The sequence below is a fragment of the Xyrauchen texanus genome, chromosome 29 (assembly GCF_025860055.1).
Source record: "Xyrauchen texanus isolate HMW12.3.18 chromosome 29, RBS_HiC_50CHRs, whole genome shotgun sequence".
Classification (NCBI taxonomy): Eukaryota; Metazoa; Chordata; class Actinopteri; order Cypriniformes; family Catostomidae; genus Xyrauchen; species Xyrauchen texanus.
Genome location: NC_068304.1, coordinates 8,215,128 through 8,235,099, shown reverse-complemented (window position 1 = coordinate 8,235,099; position 19,972 = coordinate 8,215,128). Strand labels below are relative to the sequence as shown.

General features: G+C 39.2%; 6 non-coding genes across 6 annotated transcripts; all 6 read right to left on the bottom strand.

Annotated features, from left to right (window-relative positions):
* Window positions 1–7,375: 7,375 nt before the first annotated feature.
* Window positions 7,376–7,448, bottom strand: trnaq-uug (transfer RNA glutamine (anticodon UUG)). Its single transcript has one exon. It is a non-coding gene; the product is annotated as a tRNA-Gln (tRNA).
* A 1,737-nt stretch (window positions 7,449–9,185) lies between these two features.
* Window positions 9,186–9,258, bottom strand: trnaq-uug (transfer RNA glutamine (anticodon UUG)). The gene has a single exon. It is a non-coding gene; the product is annotated as a tRNA-Gln (tRNA).
* A 2,130-nt stretch (window positions 9,259–11,388) lies between these two features.
* On the bottom strand, window positions 11,389–11,461 carry trnar-ucg (transfer RNA arginine (anticodon UCG)). Its single transcript has one exon. It is a non-coding gene; the product is annotated as a tRNA-Arg (tRNA).
* A 335-nt stretch (window positions 11,462–11,796) lies between these two features.
* trnaq-uug (transfer RNA glutamine (anticodon UUG)) lies at window positions 11,797–11,875 on the bottom strand. The gene has a single exon. It is a non-coding gene; the product is annotated as a tRNA-Gln (tRNA).
* Window positions 11,876–15,792: 3,917 nt separating this feature from the next.
* trnar-ucg (transfer RNA arginine (anticodon UCG)) lies at window positions 15,793–15,865 on the bottom strand. The gene has a single exon. It is a non-coding gene; the product is annotated as a tRNA-Arg (tRNA).
* A 3,032-nt stretch (window positions 15,866–18,897) lies between these two features.
* Window positions 18,898–18,970, bottom strand: trnar-ucg (transfer RNA arginine (anticodon UCG)). Its single transcript has one exon. It is a non-coding gene; the product is annotated as a tRNA-Arg (tRNA).
* Between the last annotated feature and the right edge of the window lie 1,002 nt (window positions 18,971–19,972).

Below are 19,972 nucleotides of genomic sequence, written 5' to 3'. Positions count from 1 at the left end.
ATTTCCATTGACTGTAAAGGAACAGCCATACTCTTGTCCATTGGGACAGTGAGTCAGATATAGTGCTTTGGCTGTTGTTCTTAACATCACCTACTGTGGTGCTATGAAAGGGCTCAAACTTTTCAAGTGTGTAGTGTCTTTTTCAAAGCAAGATTTCCATTGACTGTAAAGGAACAGCCATACTCTTGTCCACATCCCACATGGGAGTCAAACCCACAATCCTAAACTCCAAAGAATGACAAGTTATCCATTGGGACAGTGAGTCAGATATAGTGCTTTGGCTGTTGTTCTTAACATCACCTACTGTGGTGCTATGAATGGGCTCAAACTTTTCAAGTGTGTAGTGTCTTTTTTCAAAGGAAGATTTCCATTGACAGTAAAGGAACAGCCATACTCTTGTCCACATCCCACATGGGAGTCAAACCCACAATCCTAAACTACAAAGAACGACAAGTTATCCATTGGGACAGTGAGTCAGATATAGTGCTTTGGCTGTTGTTCTTAACATCACCTACTGTGGTGCTATGAAAGGGCTCAAACTTTTCAAGTGTGTAGTGTCTTTTTTCAAAGCAAGATTTCCATTGACTGTAAAGGAACAGCCATACTCTTGTCCACATCCCACATGGGAGTCAAACCCACAACCCACAATCCTCAGCTCCGAAGGCTGATGCCTTATCCATTAGATGCAACAATAACAATGTTGTTCCTAACACCCGCTTATGTTTTGAGATGGCTTAAAAATAATTACACTTTTCAACTGTGTTGTGTTTTTTAAGCAAGATTACCATTAACTAGACACACACATTTAAACAACCCACATGGAACTCGTACCCACAATCCTCAGCTCTGAAGAATTAGGCCGTATCCTTTATGCCTCTTAGTCAGATGTAGTACTTTTAATGTTGTTCTAAACATCACATACTGTGATGCTATGAAAGGGCTCAAACTTTTCAAGTGTGTTGTGTCTTTTTTTCAAAGCAAGACTTCCATTGAATGTAATGCAACAGCCATTCTCTTGTCAACAACCCAGATGGGACTCGAACTTTTCAACTGCATTTTGTCTTTTTTCAAAGAAAGATTACCATTGACTGTAACGGAATAGCCATACTCTTGTCTACATGGGTGTTGAACCCACAATCCTCAGCTCCAAAGAATTGTAATTTATCCATTAGTCAGGTAGTACTTTTGCTGTTGTTCTTAATATTACCTTAAGTACTGTGATGCTATGAATTGGTTCAAACTTTTCAAGTGTGTAGTGTCTTTTTCAAAGCAAGATTTCCATTGACAGTAAAGGAACAGCCATACTCTTGTCCACAGCCCACAATGGAGTCAAACCCACAATCCTAAACTCCAAAGAATGACAAGTTATCCATTGGGACAGTGAATCAGATATAGTGCTTTGGCTGTTGTTCTTAACATCACCTACTGTGGTGCTATGAAAGGGCCAAACTTTTCAAGTGTGTAGTGTCTTTTTCAAAGCAAGATTTCCATTGACAGTAAAGGAACAGCCATACTCTTGTCCACATCCCACATGGGAGTCATACCCACAATCCTAAACTCCAAAGAATGACAAGTTATTCATTGGGACAGTGAGTCAGATATAGTGCTTTTGCTTTTAACATCACCTACTGTGATGCTATGAAAGGGCTCAAACTTTTCAAGTGTGTAGTGTCTTTTTTCAAAGCAAGATTTCCATTGACTGTAAAGGAACAGCCATACATTTGTCATCAACCCAGATGGGACTCGAACTTTTCAAGTGCGTTTTGTCTTTTTTCAAAGAAAGATTACCATTGACTGTAACGGAATAGCCATACTCTTGTATACATGGGAGTTGAACCCACAATCCTCAGCTCCAAAGAATTGTAATTTATCCATTAGTCAGGTAGTACTTTTGCTGTTGTTCTTAATATTACCTTAAGTACTGTGATGCTATGAATTGGTTCAAACTTTTCAAGTGTGTAGTGTCTTTTTCAAAGCAAGATTTCCATTGACAGTAAAGGAACAGCCATACTCTTGTCCACATCCCACATGGGAGTCAAACCCACAATCCTAAACTGCAAAGAATGACAAGTTATTCATTGGGACAGTGAGTCAGATATAGTGCTTTTGCTTTTAACATCACCTACTGTGATGCTATGAAAGGGCTCAAACTTTTCAAGTGTGTTGTGTCTTTTTTCAAAGCAAGACTTCCATTGAATGTAATGCAACAGCCATTCTCTTGTAAACAACCCAGATGGGACTCGAACTTTTCAAGTGCGTTTTGTCTTTTTTCAAAGAAAGATTACCATTGACTGTAACAGAAAAGCCATACTCTAGTCTACAAGGGAGTTGAACCCACAATCCTCAGCTCCAAAGAATTGTAATTTATCCATTATGCCTCTGAGTCAGGTAGTACTTTTGCTGTTGTTCTTAATATTACCTTAAGTACCGTGATGCTATGAATTGGTTCAAACTTTTCAAGTGTGTAGTGTCTTTTTCAAAGCAAGATTTCCATTGACAGTAAAGGAACAGCCATATTCTTGACCACATTCCACATGGGACTTGAACCCACAATCCTCAGCTCCGAAGGCTGATGCCTTATCCATTAGATGCAACAATAGCAATGTTGTTCCTAACACCCGCTTATGTTTTGAGATGGCTTAAAAATAATTACACTTTTCAACTGTGTTGTGTTTTTTTAAGCAAGATTACCATTAACTAGCCACACATATTTAAACAACCCACATGGGACTCGTACCCACAATCCTCAGCTCTGAAGAATTAGGCCTTATCCTTTATGCCTCTTAGTCAGATGTAGTACTTTTAATGTTGTTCTGAACATCACATACTGTGATGCTATGAAAGAGCTCAAACTTTTCAAGTGTGTTGTGTCTTTTTTTCAAAGCAAGACTTCCATTGAATGTAATGCAACAGCCATTCTCTTGTCAACAACCCAGATGGGACTCGAACTTTTCAAGTGCGTTTTGTCTTTTTCAAAGAAAGATTACCATTGACTGTAACGGAATGGCCATACTCTTGTCCACATGGGAGTTGAACCCACAATCCTCAGCTCCAAAGAATTGTAATTTATCCATTAGTCAGGTAGTACTTTTGCTGTTGTTCTTAATATTACCTTAAGTACTGTGATGCTATGAATTGGTTCAAACTTTTCAAGTGTGTAGTGTCTTTTTCAAAGCAAGATTTCCATTGACAGTAAAGGAACAGCCATACTCTTGTCCACATCCCACATGGGAGTCAAACCCACAATCCTAAACTCCAAAGAATGACAAGTTATCCATTGGGACAGTGAGTCAGACATAGTGCTTTGGCTGTTGTTCTTAACATCACCTACTGTGGTGCTATGAAAGGGCTCAAACTTTTCAAGTGTGTAGTGTCTTTTTTCAAAGCAAGATTTCCATTGACAGTAAAGGAACACCCATACTCTTGTCCACATCCCACATGGGAGTCAAACCCACAATCCTAAACTCCAAAGAACGACAAGTTATCCATTGGGACAGTGAGTCAGATGTAGTGCTTTGGCTGTTGTTCTTAACATCCATTATCCATTATGTTCTTAACATCCACTATCCATTGGGACAGTGAGTCAGATATAGTGCTTTTGCTTTTAACATCACCTACTGTGGTGCTATGAAAGGGCTCAAACTTTTCAAGTGTGTAGTGTCTTTTTTCAAAGCAAGATTTCCATTGACAGTAAAGGAACAGCCATACTCTTGTCCACATCCCACATGGGAGTCAAACCCACAATCCTAAACTCCAAAGAATGACAAGTTATCCATTGGGACAGTGAGTCAGATATAGTGCTTTGGCTGTTGTTCTTAACATCACCTACTGTGGTGCTATGAAAGGGCTCAAACTTTTCAAGTGTGTAGTGTCTTTTTTCAAAGCAAGATTTCCATTGACTGTAAAGGAACAGCCATACCTCCGTCATCAACCCAGATGGGACTTGAACCCACAATCCTCAGCTCTGAAGGCTGATGCCTTATCCATTAGGCCACTGGGTCAGATGCAGCAAAAACAATGTTGTTCCTAACACCCGCTTATGTTTTGAGATGGCTTAAAAATAATTACACTTTTCAACTGTGTTGTGTTTTTTAAGCAAGATTACCATTAACTAGCCACACACATTTAAACAACCCACATGGGACTCGTACCCACAATCCTCAGCTCTGAAGAATTAGGCCTTATCCTTTATGCCTCTTAGTCAGATGTAGTACTTTTAATGTTGTTCTAAACATCATATACTGTGGTGCTATGAATGGGCTCAAACTTTTCAAGTGTGTAGTGTCTTTTTTCAAAGCAAGATTTCCATTGACAGTAAAGGAACAGCCATACTCTTGTCCACATCCCACATGGGAGTCAAACCCACAATCCTAAACTCCAAAGAATGACAAGTTATCCATTGGGACAGTGAGTCAGATATAGCGCTTTGGCTGTTGTTCTTAACATCCATTATCCATTATGTTCTTAACATCCACTATCCATTGGGACAGTGAGTCAGATATAGTGCTTTTGCTTTTAACATCACCTACTGTGATGCTATGAAAGGACTCAAACTTTTCAAGTGTGTTGTATCTTTTTTCAAAGCAAGAATTCCATTGAATGTAATGCAACAGCCATTCTCTTGTAAACAACCCAGATGGGACTCGAACTTTTCAAGTGCGTTTTGTCTTTTTCAAAGAAAGATTACCATTGACTGTAACGGAATGGCCATACTCTAGTCTACAAGGGAGTTGAACCCACAATCCTCAGCTCCAAAGAATTGTAATTTATCCATTATGCCTCTGAGTCAGGTAGTACTTTTGCTGTTGTTCTTAATATTACCTTAAGTACCGTGATGCTATGAATTGGTTCAAACTTTTCAAGTGTGTAGTGTCTTTTTTCAAAGCAAGATTTCCATTGACAGTAAAGGAACAGCCATACTCTTGTCCACATCCCACATGGGAGTCAAACCCACAATCCTAAACTCCAAAGAATGACAAGTTATCCATTGGGACAGTGAGTCAGATATAGTGCTTTTGCTTTTAACATCACCTACTGTGATGCTATGAAAGGACTCAAACTTTTCAAGTGTGTTGTGTCTTTTTTCAAAGCAAGAATTCCATTGAATGTAATGCAACAGCCATTCTCTTGTAAACAACCCAGATGGGACTCGAACTTTTCAAGTGCGTTTTGTCTTTTTCAAAGAAAGATTACCATTGACTGTAACGGAATGGCCATACTCTAGTCTACAAGGGAGTTGAACCCACAATCCTCAGCTCCAAAGAATTGTAATTTATCCATTATGCCTCTGAGTCAGGTAGTACTTTTGCTGTTGTTCTTAATATTACCTTAAGTACCGTGATGCTATGAATTGGTTCAAACTTTTCAAGTGTGTAGTGTCTTTTTCAAAGCAAGATTTCCATTGACAGTAAAGGAACAGCCATACTCTTGTCCACATCCCACATGGGAGTCAAACCCACAATCCTAAACTCCAAAGAATGACAAGTTATCCATTGGGACAGTGAGTCAGATATAGTGCTTTGGCTGTTGTTCTTAACATCACCTACTGTGGTGCTATGAAAGGGCCAAACTTTTCAAGTGTGTAGTGTCTTTTTCAAAGCAAGATTTCCATTGACTGTAAAGGAACAGCCATACTCTTGTCCACATCCCACATGGGAGTCAAACCCACAATCCTAAACTCCAAAGAATGACAAGTTATCCATTGGGACAGTGAGTCAGATATAGTGCTTTGGCTGTTGTTCTTAACATCACCTACTGTGGTGCTATGAATGGGCTCAAACTTTTCAAGTGTGTAGTGTCTTTTTCAAAGCAAGATTTCCATTGACAGTAAAGGAACAGCCATACTCTTGTCCACATCCCACATGGGAGTCAAACCCACAATCCTAAACTACAAAGAACGACAAGTTATCCATTGGGACAGTGAGTCAGATATAGTGCTTTGGCTGTTGTTCTTAACATCACCTACTGTGGTGCTATGAAAGGGCTCAAACTTTTCAAGTGTGTAGTGTCTTTTTTCAAAGCAAGATTTCCATTGACTGTAAAGGAACAGCCATACTCTTGTCCACATCCCACATGGGAGTCAAACCCACAACCCACAATCCTCAGCTCCGAAGGCTGATGCCTTATCCATTAGATGCAACAATAACAATGTTGTTCCTAACACCCGCTTATGTTTTGAGATGGCTTAAAAATAATTACACTTTTCAACTGTGTTGTGTTTTTTAAGCAAGATTACCATTAACTAGACACACACATTTAAACAACCCACATGGAACTCGTACCCACAATCCTCAGCTCTGAAGAATTAGGCCGTATCCTTTATGCCTCTTAGTCAGATGTAGTACTTTTAATGTTGTTCTAAACATCACATACTGTGATGCTATGAAAGAGCTCAAACTTTTCAAGTGTGTTGTGTCTTTTTTCAAAGCAAGACTTCCATTGAATGTAATGCAACAGCCATTCTCTTGTCAACAACCCAGATGGGACTCGAACTTTTCAACTGCATTTTGTCTTTTTTCAAAGAAAGATTACCATTGACTGTAACGGAATAGCCATACTCTTGTCTACATGGGTGTTGAACCCACAATCCTCAGCTCCAAAGAATTGTAATTTATCCATTAGTCAGGTAGTACTTTTGCTGTTGTTCTTAATATTACCTTAAGTACTGTGATGCTATGAATTGGTTCAAACTTTTCAAGTGTGTAGTGTCTTTTTCAAAGCAAGATTTCCATTGATAGTAAAGGAACAGCCATATTCTTGACCACATCCCACAATGGAGTCAAACCCACAATCCTAAACTCCAAAGAATGACAAGTTATCCATTGGGACAGTGAGTCAGATATAGTGCTTTGGCTGTTGTTCTTAACATCACCTACTGTGGTGCTATGAAAGGGCTCAAACTTTTCAAGTGTGTAGTGTCTTTTTTCAAAGCAAGATTTCCATTGACTGTAAAGGAACAGCCATACCTTCGTCATCAACCCAGATGGGACTTGAACCCACAATCCTCAGCTCCGAAGGCTGATGCCTTATCCATTAGATGCAACAATAGCAATGTTGTTCCTAAAACCCTCTTGTGTTTTAAGATGGCTTAAAAATAATTACACTTTTCAACTGTGTTGTGTTTTTTTAAGCAAGATTACCATTAACTTGCCACAAATATTTAAACAACCCACATGGGACTCGTACCCACAATCCTCAGCTCTGAAGAATTAGGCCGTAGCCTTTATGCCTCTTAGTCAGATGTAGTACTTTTAATGTTGTTCTAAACATCACATACTGTGATGCTATGAATTGGTTCAAACTTTTCAAGTGTGTAGTGTCTTTTTTCAAAGCAAGATTTCCATTGACTGTAAAGGAACAGCCATACCTTCGTCATCAACCCAGATGGGACTCGAACCCACCATCCTCAGCTCCAAAGGCTGATGCCTTATCCATTAGGCCACTGGGTCAGATGCAGCAATAACAATGTTGTTCCTAACACCCGCTTATGTTTTGAGATGGCTTAAAAATAATTACACTTTTCAACTGTGTTGTGTTTTTTTAAGCAAGATTACCATTAACTAGCCACACATATTTAAACAACCCACATGGAACTCGTACCCACAATCCTCAGCTCTGAAGAATTAGGCCTTATCCTTTATGCCTCTTAGTCAGATGTAGTACTTTTAATGTTGTTCTAAACATCACATACTGTGATGCTATGAAAGAGCTCAAACTTTTCAAGTGTGTTGTGTCTTTTTTTCAAAGCAAGACTTCCATTGAATGTAATGCAACAGCCATTCTCTTGCCAACAACCCAGATGGGACTCGAACTTTTCAAGTGCGTTTTGTCTTTTTTCAAAGAAAGATTACCATTGACTGTAACGGAATAGCCATACTCTTGTCTACATGGGAGTTGAACCCACAATCCTCAGCTCCAAAGAATTGTAATTTATCCATTATGCCTCTGAGTCAGGTAGTACTTTTGCTGTTGTTCTTAATATTACCTTAAGTACTGTGATGCTATGAATTGGTTCAAACTTTTCAAGTGTGTAGTGTCTTTTTCAAAGCAAGATTTCCATTGACAGTAAAGGAACAGCCATATTCTTGACCACATTCCACATGGGACTTGAACCCACAATCCTCAGCTCCAAAGGCTGATGCCTTATCCATTAGATGCAACAATAGCAATGTTGTTCCTAACACCCGCTTGTGTTTTGAGAAGTCAGGTAGTACTTTTGCTGTTGTTCTTAATATTACCTTAAGTACCGTGATGCTATGAATTGGTTCAAACTTTTCAAGTGTGTAGTGTCTTTTTCAAAGCAAGATTTCCATTGACAGTAAAGGAACAGCCATACTCTTGTCCACATCCCACATGGAAGTCAAACCCACAATCCTAAACTCCAAAGAATGACAAGTTATCCATTGGGACAGTGAGTCAGATATAGTGCTTTGGCTGTTGTTCTTAACATCACCTACTGTGGTGCTATGAAAGGGCTCAAACTTTTCAAGTGTGTAGTGTCTTTTTCAAAGCAAGATTTCCATTGACTGTAAAGGAACAGCCATACTCTTGTCCACATCCCACATGGAAGTCAAACCCACAATCCTAAACTCCAAAGAATGACAAGTTATCCATTGGGACAGTGAGTCAGATATAGTGCTTTGGCTGTTGTTCTTAACATCACCTACTGTGGTGCTATGAAAGGGCTCAAACTTTTCAAGTGTGTAGTGTCTTTTTCAAAGCAAGATTTCCATTGACAGTAAAGGAACAGCCATACTCTTGTCCACATCCCACATGGGAGTCAAACCCACAATCCTAAACTCCAAAGAATGACAAGTTATCCATTGGGACAGTGAGTCAGATATAGTACTTTGGCTGTTGTTCTTAACATCACCTACTGTGGTGCTATGAATGGGCTCAAACTTTTCAAGTGTGTAGTGTCTTTTTCAAAGCAAGATTTCCATTGACAGTAAAGGAACAGCCATACTCTTGTCCACATCCCACATGGGAGTCAAACCCACAATCCTAAACTACAAAGAACGACAAGTTATCCATTGGGACAGTGAGTCAGATATAGTGCTTTGGCTGTTGTTCTTAACATCACCTACTGTGGTGCTATGAAAGGGCTCAAACTTTTCAAGTGTGTAGTGTCTTTTTTCAAAGCAAGATTTCCATTGACTGTAAAGGAACAGCCATACCTTCGTCATCAACCCAGATGGGACTTGAACCCACAATCCTCAGCTCCAAAGGCTGATGCCTTATCCATTAGGCCACTGGGTCAGATGCAGCAATAACAATGTTGTTCCTAACACCCGCTTATGTTTTGAGATGGCTTAAAAATAATTACACTTTTCAACTGTGTTGTGTTTTTTTAAGCAAGATTACCATTAACTAGACACACACATTTAAACAACCCACATGGAACTCGTACCCACAATCCTCAGCTCTGAAGAATTAGGCCGTATCCTTTATGCCTCTTAGTCAGATGTAGTACTTTTAATGTTGTTCTAAACATCACATACTGTGATGCTATGAAAGGGCTCAAACTTTTCAAGTGTGTTGTGTCTTTTTTTCAAAGCAAGACTTCCATTGAATGTAATGCAACAGCCATTCTCTTGTCAACAACCCAGATGGGACTCGAACTTTTCAACTGCATTTTGTCTTTTTTCAAATAAAGATTACCATTGACTGTAACGGAATGGCCATACTCTAGTCTACAAGGGAGTTGAACCCACAATCCTCAGCTCCAAAGAATTGTAATTTATCCATTATGCCTCTTAGTCAGGTAGTACTTTTGCTGTTGTTCTTAATATTACCTTAAGTACCGTGATGCTATGAATTGGTTCAAACTTTTCAAGTGTGTAGTGTCTTTTTCAAAGCAAGATTTCCATTGACTGTAAAGGAACAGCCATACTCTTGTCCATTGGGACAGTGAGTCAGATATAGTGCTTTGGCTGTTGTTCTTAACATCACCTACTGTGGTGCTATGAAAGGGCTCAAACTTTTCAAGTGTGTAGTGTCTTTTTTCAAAGCAAGATTTCCATTGACTGTAAAGGAACAGCCATACTCTTGTCCACATCCCACATGGGAGTCAAACCCACAATCCTAAACTCCAAAGAATGACAAGTTATCCATTGGGACAGTGAGTCAGATATAGTGCTTTGGCTGTTGTTCTTAACATCACCTACTGTGGTGCTATGAATGGGCTCAAACTTTTCAAGTGTGTAGTGTCTTTTTTCAAAGCAAGATTTCCATTGACAGTAAAGGAACAGCCATACTCTTGTCCACATCCCACATGGGAGTCAAACCCACAATCCTAAACTACAAAGAACGACAAGTTATCCATTGGGACAGTGAGTCAGATATAGTGCTTTGGCTGTTGTTCTTAACATCACCTACTGTGGTGCTATGAAAGGGCTCAAACTTTTCAAGTGTGTAGTGTCTTTTTTCAAAGCAAGATTTCCATTGACTGTAAAGGAACAGCCATACTCTTGTCCACATCCCACATGGGAGTCAGACCCACAACCCACAATCCTCAGCTCCGAAGGCTGATGCCTTATCCATTAGATGCAACAATAACAATGTTGTTCCTAACACCCGCTTATGTTTTGAGATGGCTTAAAAATAATTACACTTTTCAACTGTGTTGAGTTTTTTTAAGCAAGATTACCATTAACTAGACACACACATTTAAACAACCCACATGGAACTCGTACCCACAATCCTCAGCTCTGAAGAATTAGGCCGTATCCTTTATGCCTCTTAGTCAGATGTAGTACTTTTAATGTTGTTCTAAACATCACATACTGTGATGCTATGAAAGGGCTCAAACTTTTCAAGTGTGTTGTGTCTTTTTTTCAAAGCAAGACTTCCATTGAATGTAATGCAACAGCCATTCTCTTGTCAACAACCCAGATGGGACTCGAACTTTTCAACTGCATTTTGTCTTTTTTCAAAGAAAGATTACCATTGACTGTAACGGAATAGCCATACTCTTGTCTACATGGGTGTTGAACCCACAATCCTCAGCTCCAAAGAATTGTAATTTATCCATTAGTCAGGCAGTACTTTTGCTGTTGTTCTTAATATTACCTTAAGTACTGTGATGCTATGAATTGGTTCAAACTTTTCAAGTGTGTAGTGTCTTTTTCAAAGCAAGATTTCCATTGATAGTAAAGGAACAGCCATATTCTTGACCACATCCCACAATGGAGTCAAACCCACAATCCTAAACTCCAAAGAATGACAAGTTATCCATTGGGACAGTGAGTCAGATATAGTGCTTTGGCTGTTGTTCTTAACATCACCTACTATGGTGCTATGAAAGGGCTCAAACTTTTCAAGTGTGTAGTGTCTTTTTTCAAAGCAAGATTTCCATTGACTGTAAAGGAACAGCCATACTTTCGTCATCAACCCAGATGGGACTTGAACCCACAATCCTCAGCTCCGAAGGCTGATGCCTTATCCATTAGGCCACTGGGTCAGATGCAGCAATAACAATGTTGTTCCTAACACCCGCTTATGTTTTGAGATGGCTTAAAAATAATTACACTTTTCAACTGTGTTGTGTTTTTTTAAGCAAGATTACCATTAACTTGCCACAAATATTTAAACAACCCACATGGGACTCGTACCCACAATCCTCAGCTCTGAAGAATTAGGCCGTATCCTTTATGCCTCTTAGTCAGATGTAGTACTTTTAATGTTGTTCTAAACATCACATACTGTGATGCTATGAATTGGTTCAAACTTTTCAAGTGTGTAGTGTCTTTTTTCAAAGCAAGATTTCCATTGACTGTAAAGGAACAGCCATACCTTCGTCATCAACCCAGATGGGACTCGAACCCACAATCCTCAGCTCCAAAGGCTGATGCCTTATCCATTAGGCCACTGGGACAGATGCAGCAATAACAATGTTGTTCCTAACACCCGCTTATGTTTTGAGATGGCTTAAAAATAATTACACTTTTCAACTGTGTTGTGTTTTTTAAGCAAAATTACCATTAACTAGCCACACATATTTAAACAACCCACATGGAACTCGTACCCACAATCCTCAGCTCTGAAGAATTAGGCCTTATCCTTTATGCCTCTTAGTCAGATGTAGTACTTTTAATGTTGTTCTAAACATCACATACTGTGATGCTATGAAAGAGCTCAAACTTTTCAAGTGTGTTGTGTCTTTTTTTCAAAGCAAGACTTCCATTGAATGTAATGCAACAGCCATTCTCTTGCCAACAACCCAGATGGGACTCGAACTTTTCAAGTGCGTTTTGTCTTTTTCAAAGAAAGATTACCATTGACTGTAACAGAATAGCCATACTCTTGTCTACATGGGAGTTGAACCCACAATCCTCAGCTCCAAAGAATTGTAATTTATCCATTATGCCTCTGAGTCAGGTAGTACTTTTGCTGTTGTTCTTAATATTACCTTAAGTACCGTGATGCTATGAATTGGTTCAAACTTTTCAAGTGTGTAGTGTCTTTTTCAAAGCAAGATTTCCATTGACAGTAAAGGAACAGCCATACTCTTGTCCACATCCCACATGGGAGTCAAAACCACAATCCTAAACTCCAAAGAATGACAAGTTATCCATTGGGAAAGTGAGTCAGATATAGTGCTTTGGCTGTTGTTCTTAACATCACCTACTGTGGTGCTATGAAAGGGCCAAACTTTTCAAGTGTGTAGTGTCTTTTTCAAAGCAAGATTTCCATTGACTGTAAAGGAACAGCCATACTCTTGTCCACATCCCACATGGAAGTCAAACCCACAATCCTAAACTCCAAAGAATGACAAGTTATCCATTGGGACAGTGAGTCAGATATAGTGCTTTGGCTGTTGTTCTTAACATCACCTACTGTGGTGCTATGAAAGGGCTCAAACTTTTCAAGTGTGTAGTGTCTTTTTCAAAGCAAGATTTCCTTTGACAGTAAAGGAACAGCCATACTCTTGTCCACATCCCACATGGGAGTCAAACCCACAATCCTAAACTCCAAAGAATGACAAGTTATCCATTGGGACAGTGAGTCAGATATAGTGCTTTGGCTGTTGTTCTTAACATCACCTACTGTGGTGCTATGAATGGGCTCAAACTTTTCAAGTGTGTAGTGTCTTTTTCAAAGCAAGATTTCCATTGACAGTAAAGGAACAGCCATACTCTTGTCCACATCCCACATGGGAGTCAAAACCACAATTCTAAACTCCAAAGAATGACAAGTTATCCATTGGGAAAGTGAGTCAGATATAGTGCTTTGGCTGTTGTTCTTACCATCACCTACTGTGGTGCTATGAAAGGGCCAAACTTTTCAAGTGTGTAGTGTCTTTTTCAAAGCAAGATTTCCATTGACTGTAAAGGAACAGCCATACTCTTGTCCACATCCCACATGGAAGTCAAACCCACAATCCTAAACTCCAAAGAATGACAAGTTATCCATTGGGACAGTGAGTCAGATATAGTGCTTTGACTGTTGTTCTTAACATCACCTACTGTGGTGCTATGAAAGGGCCAAACTTTTCAAGTGTGTAGTGTCTTTTTCAAAGCAAGATTTCCATTGACTGTAAAGGAACAGCCATACTCTTGTCCACATCCCACATGGGACTTGAACCCACAATCCTCAGCTCCAAAGGCTGATGCCTTATCCATTAGATGCAACAATAGCAATGTTGTTCCTAACACCCACTTGTGTTTTGAGAAGTCAGGTAGTACTTTTGCTGTTGTTCTTAATATTACCTTAAGTACCGTGATGCTATGAATTGGTTCAAACTTTTCAAGTGTGTAGTGTCTTTTTCAAAGCAAGATTTCCATTGACAGTAAAGGAACAGCCATACTCTTGACCACATCCCACATGGGAGTCAAACCCACAATCCTAAACTCCAAAGAATGACAAGTTATTCATGGGGACAGTGAGTCAGATATAGTGCTTTTTGCTTTTAACATCACCTACTGTGATGCTATGAAAGGGCTCAAACTTTTCAAGTGTGTTGTGTCTTTTTTCAAAGCAAGAATTCCATTGAATGTAATGCAACAGCCATTCTCTTGTAAACAACCCAGATGGGACTCGAACTTTTCAAGTGCGTTTTGTCTTTTTTCAAAGAAAGATTACCATTGATTGTAACAGAAAAGCCATACTCTAGTCTACAAGGGAGTTGAACCCACAATCCTCAGCTCCAAAGAATTGTAATTTATCCATTATGCCTCTGAGTCAGGTAGTACTTTTGCTGTTGTTCTTAATATTACCTTAAGTACCGTGATGCTATGAATTGGTTCAAACTTTTCAAGTGTGTAGTGTCTTTTTCAAAGCAAGATTTCCATTGACAGTAAAGGAACAGCCATACTCTTGACCACATCCCACATGGGAGTCAAACCCACAATCCTAAACTCCAAAGAATGACAAGTTATTCATGGGGACAGTGAGTCAGATATAGTGCTTTTTGTTGTTCTAACATCACCTACTGTGATGCTATGAAAGAGCTCAAACTTTTCAAGTGTGTTGTGTCTTTTTTCAAAGCAAGACTTCCATTGAATGTAATGCAACAGCCATTCTCTTGTCAACAACCCAGATGGGACTCGAACTTTTCAAGTGCGTTTTGTCTTTTTCAAAGAAAGATTACCATTGACTGTAACGGAATGGCCATACTCTTGTCTACATGGGAGTTGAACCCACAATCCTCAGCTCCAAAGAATTGTAATTTATCCATTAGTCAGGTAGTACTTTTGCTGTTGTTCTTAATATTACCTTAAGTACTGTGATGCTATGAATTGGTTCAAACTTTTCAAGTGTGTAGTGTCTTTTTCAAAGCAAGATTTCCATTGACAGTAAAGGAACAGCCATATTCTTGACCACATTCCACATGGGACTTGAACCCACAATCCTCAGCTCCGAAGGCTGATGCCTTATCCATTAGATGCAACAATAGCAATGTTGTTCCTAACACCCACTTGTGTTTTGAGAAGTCAGGTAGTACTTTTGCTGTTGTTCTTAATATTACCTTAAGTACCGTGATGCTATGAATTGGTTCAAACTTTTCAAGTGTGTAGTGTCTTTTTCAAAGCAAGATTTCCATTGACAGTAAAGGAACAGCCATACTCTTGACCACATCCCACATGGGAGTCAAACCCACAATCCTAAACTCCAAAGAATGACAAGTTATTCATGGGGACAGTGAGTCAGATATAGTGCTTTTGCTTTTAACATCACCTACTGTGATGCTATGAAAGGGCTCAAACTTTTCAAGTGTGTTGTGTCTTTTTTCAAAGCAAGAATTCCATTGAATGTAATGCAACAGCCATTCTCTTGTAAACAACCCAGATGGGACTCGAACTTTTCAAGTGCGTTTTGTCTTTTTTCAAAGAAAGATTACCATTGACTGTAACAGAAAAGCCATACTCTAGTCTACAAGGGAGTTGAACCCACAATCCTCAGCTCCAAAGAATTGTAATTTATCCATTATGCCTCTGAGTCAGGTAGTACTTTTGCTGTTGTTCTTAATATTACCTTAAGTACTGTGATGCTATGAATTGGTTCAAACTTTTCAAGTGTGTAGTGTCTTTTTCAAAGCAAGATTTCCATTGACAGTAAAGGAACAGCCATACTCTTGTCCACATCCCACATGGGAGTCAAACCCACAATCCTAAACTCCAAAGAATGACAAGTTATCCATTGGGACAGTGAGTCAGAAATAGTGCTTTGACTGTTGTTCTTAACATCACCTACTGTGGTGCTATGAATGGGATCAAACTTTTCAAGTGTGTAGTGTCTTTTTTCAAAGCAAGAGTTCCATTGACTGTAAAGGAACAGCCATACTTTCATCATCAACCCAGATGGGACTCAAACCCACAATCCTCAGCTCCGAAGGCTGATGCCTTATCCATTAGGCCACTGGGTCAGATGCAGCAATAACAATGTTGTTCCTAACACCCGCTTATGTTTTGAGATGGCTTAAAAATAATTACACTTTTCAACTGTGTTGTGTTTTTTTAAGCAAGATTACCATTAACTAGCCACACACATTTAAACAACCCACATGGGACTCGTACCCACAATCCTCAGCTCTGAAGAATTAGGCCTTATCCTTTATGCCTCTTAGTCAGATGTAGTACTTTTAATGTTGTTCTAAACATCATATACTGTGATGCTATGAAAGAGCTCAAACTTTTCAAGTGTGTTGTGTCTTTTTTTAAAAGCAAGACTTCCATTGAATGTAATGCAACAGCCATTCTCTTGTCAACAACCCAGATGGGACTCGAACTTTTCAAGTGCGTTTTGTCTTTTTTCAAAGAAAGATTACCATTGACTGTAACGGAATGGCCATACTCTTGTCTACATGGGAGTTGAACCCACAATCCTCAGCTCCAAAGAATTGTAATTTATCCATTAGTCAGGTAGTACTTTTGCAGTTGTTCTTAATATTACCTTAAGTACTGTGATGCTATGAATTGGTTCAAACTTTTCAAGTGTGTAGTGTCTTTTTCAAAGCAAGATTTCCATTGACAGTAAAGGAACAGCCATACTCTTGACCACATCCCACATGGGAGTCAAACCCACAATCCTAAACTCCAAAGAATGACAAGTTATTCATGGGGACAGTGAGTCAGATATAGTGCTTTTGCTTTTAACATCACCTACTGTGATGCTATGAAAGGGCTCAAACTTTTCAAGTGTGTTGTGTCTTTTTTCAAAGCAAGAATTCCATTGAATGTAATGCAACAGCCATTCTCTTGTAAACAACCCAGATGGGACTCGAACTTTTCAAGTGCGTTTTGTCTTTTTCAAAGAAAGATTACCATTGACTGTAACAGAAAAGCCATACTCTAGTCTACAAGGGAGTTGAACCCACAATCCTCAGCTCCAAAGAATTGTAATTTATCCATTATGCCTCTGAGTCAGGTAGTACTTTTGCTGTTGTTCTTAATATTACCTTAAGTACCGTGATGCTATGAATTGGTTCAAACTTTTCAAGTGTGTAGTGTCTTTTTCAAAGCAAGATTTCCATTGACAGTAAAGGAACAGCCATACTCTTGTCCACATCCCACATGGGAGTCAAACCCACAATCCTAAACTCCAAAGAATGACAAGTTATCCATTGGGACAGTGAGTCAGATATAGTGCTTTGACTGTTGTTCTTAACATCACCTACTGTGGTGCTATGAAAGGGCCAAACTTTTCAAGTGTGTAGTGTCTTTTTCAAAGCAAGATTTCCATTGACAGTAAAGGAACAGCCATACTCTTGTCCACATCCCACATGGAAGTCAAACCCACAATCCTAAACTCCAAAGAATGACAAGTTATCCATTGGGACAGTGAGTCAGATATAGTGCTTTGGCTGTTGTTCTTAACATCACCTACTGTGGTGCTATGAAAGGGCTCAAACTTTTCAAGTGTGTAGTGTCTTTTTCAAAGCAAGATTTCCTTTGACAGTAAAGGAACAGCCATACTCTTGTCCACATCCCACATGGGAGTCAAACCCACAATCCTAAACTCCAAAGAATGACAAGTTATCCATTGGGACAGTGAGTCAGATATAGTGCTTTGGCTGTTGTTCTTAACATCACCTACTGTGGTGCTATGAATGGGCTCAAACTTTTCAAGTGTGTTGTGTCTTTTTTTCAAAGCAAGACTTCCATTGAATGTAATGCAACAGCCATTCTCTTGTCAACAACCCAGATGGGACTCGAACTTTTCAAGTGCGTTTTGTCTTTTTTCAAAGAAAGATTACCATTGACTGTAACGGAATGGCCATACTCTTGTCTACATGGGAGTTGAACCCACAATCCTCAGCTCCAAAGAATTGTAATTTATCCATTAGTCAGGTAGTACTTTTGCTGTTGTTCTTAATATTACCTTAAGTACTGTGATGCTATGAATTGGTTCAAACTTTTCAAGTGTGTAGTGTCTTTTTCAAAGCAAGATTTCCATTGACAGTAAAGGAACAGCCATATTCTTGACCACATTCCACATGGGACTTGAACCCACAATCCTCAGCTCCGAAGGCTGATGCCTTATCCATTAGATGCAACAATAGCAATGTTGTTCCTAACACCCACTTGTGTTTTGAGAAGTCAGGTAGTACTTTTGCTGTTGTTCTTAATATTACCTTAAGTACCGTGATGCTATGAATTGGTTCAAACTTTTCAAGTGTGTAGTGTCTTTTTCAAAGCAAGATTTCCATTGACAGTAAAGGAACAGCCATACTCTTGACCACATCCCACATGGGAGTCAAACCCACAATCCTAAACTCCAAAGAATGACAAGTTATTCATGGGGACAGTGAGTCAGATATAGTGCTTTTTGCTTTTAACATCACCTACTGTGATGCTATGAAAGGGCTCAAACTTTTCAAGTGTGTTGTGTCTTTTTTCAAAGCAAGAATTCCATTGAATGTAATGCAACAGCCATTCTCTTGTAAACAACCCAGATGGGACTCGAACTTTTCAAGTGCGTTTTGTCTTTTTCAAAGAAAGATTACCATTGACTGTAACAGAAAAGCCATACTCTAGTCTACAAGGGAGTTGAACCCACAATCCTCAGCTCCAAAGAATTGTAATTTATCCATTATGCCTCTGAGTCAGGTAGTACTTTTGCTGTTGTTCTTAATATTACCTTAAGTACCGTGATGCTATGAATTGGTTCAAACTTTTCAAGTGTGTAGTGTCTTTTTCAAAGCAAGATTTCCATTGACTGTAAAGGAACAGCCATACTCTTGTCCACATCCCACATGGGAGTCAAACCCACAATCCTAAACTCGAAAGAATGACAAGTTATCCATTAGGACAGTGAGTCAGATATAGTGCTTTGACTGTTGTTCTTAACATCACCTACTGTGGTGCTATGAATGGGATCAAACTTTTCAAGTGTGTAGTGTCTTTTTTCAAAGCAAGATTTCCATTGACTGTAAAGGAACAGCCATACTTTCATCATCAACCCAGATGGGACTCGAACCCACAATCCTCAGCTCCGAAGGCTGATGCCTTATCCATTAGGCCACTGGGTCAGATGCAGCAATAACAATGTTGTTCCTAACACCCGCTTATGTTTTGAGATGGCTTAAAAATAATTACACTTTTCAACTGTGTTGTGTTTTTTTAAGCAAGATTACCATTAACTAGCCACACACATTTAAACAACCCACATGGGACTCGTACCCACAATCCTCAGCTCTGAAGAATTAGGCCTTATCCTTTATGCCTCTTAGTCAGATGTAGTACTTTTAATGTTGTTCTAAACATCACATACTGTGATGCTATGAAAGAGCTCAAACTTTTCAAGTGTGTTGTGTCTTTTTTCAAAGCAAGACTTCCATTGAATGTAATGCAACAGCCATTCTCTTGTCAACAACCCAGATGGGACTCGAACTTTTCAAGTGCGTTTTGTCTTTTTCAAAGAAAGATTACCATTGACTGTAACGGAATGGCCATACTCTTGTCTACATGGGAGTTGAACCCACAATCCTCAGCTCCAAAGAATTGTAATTTATCCATTAGTCAGGTAGTACTTTTGCTGTTGTTCTTAATATTACCTTAAGTACTGTGATGCTATGAATTGGTTCAAACTTTTCAAGTGTGTAGTGTCTTTTTCAAAGCAAGATTTCAATTGACAGTAAAGGAACAGCCATACTCTTGTCCACATCCCACATGGCAGTCAAACCCACAATCCTAAACTCCAAAGAATGACAAGTTATCCATTGGGACAGTGAGTCAGATATAGTGCTTTTGCTCTTAACATCACCTACTGTGATGCTATGAAAGGGCTCAAACTTTTCAAGTGTGTTGTGTCTTTTTTCAAAGCAAGAATTCCATTGAATGTAATGCAACAGCCATTCTCTTGTAAACAACCCAGATGGGACTCGAACTTTTCAAGTGCGTTTTGTCTTTTTTCAAAGAAAGATTACCATTGACTGTAACAGAAAAGCCATACTCTAGTCTACAAGGGAGTTGAACCCACAATCCTCAGCTCCAAAGAATTGTAATTTATCCATTATGCCTCTGAGTCAGGT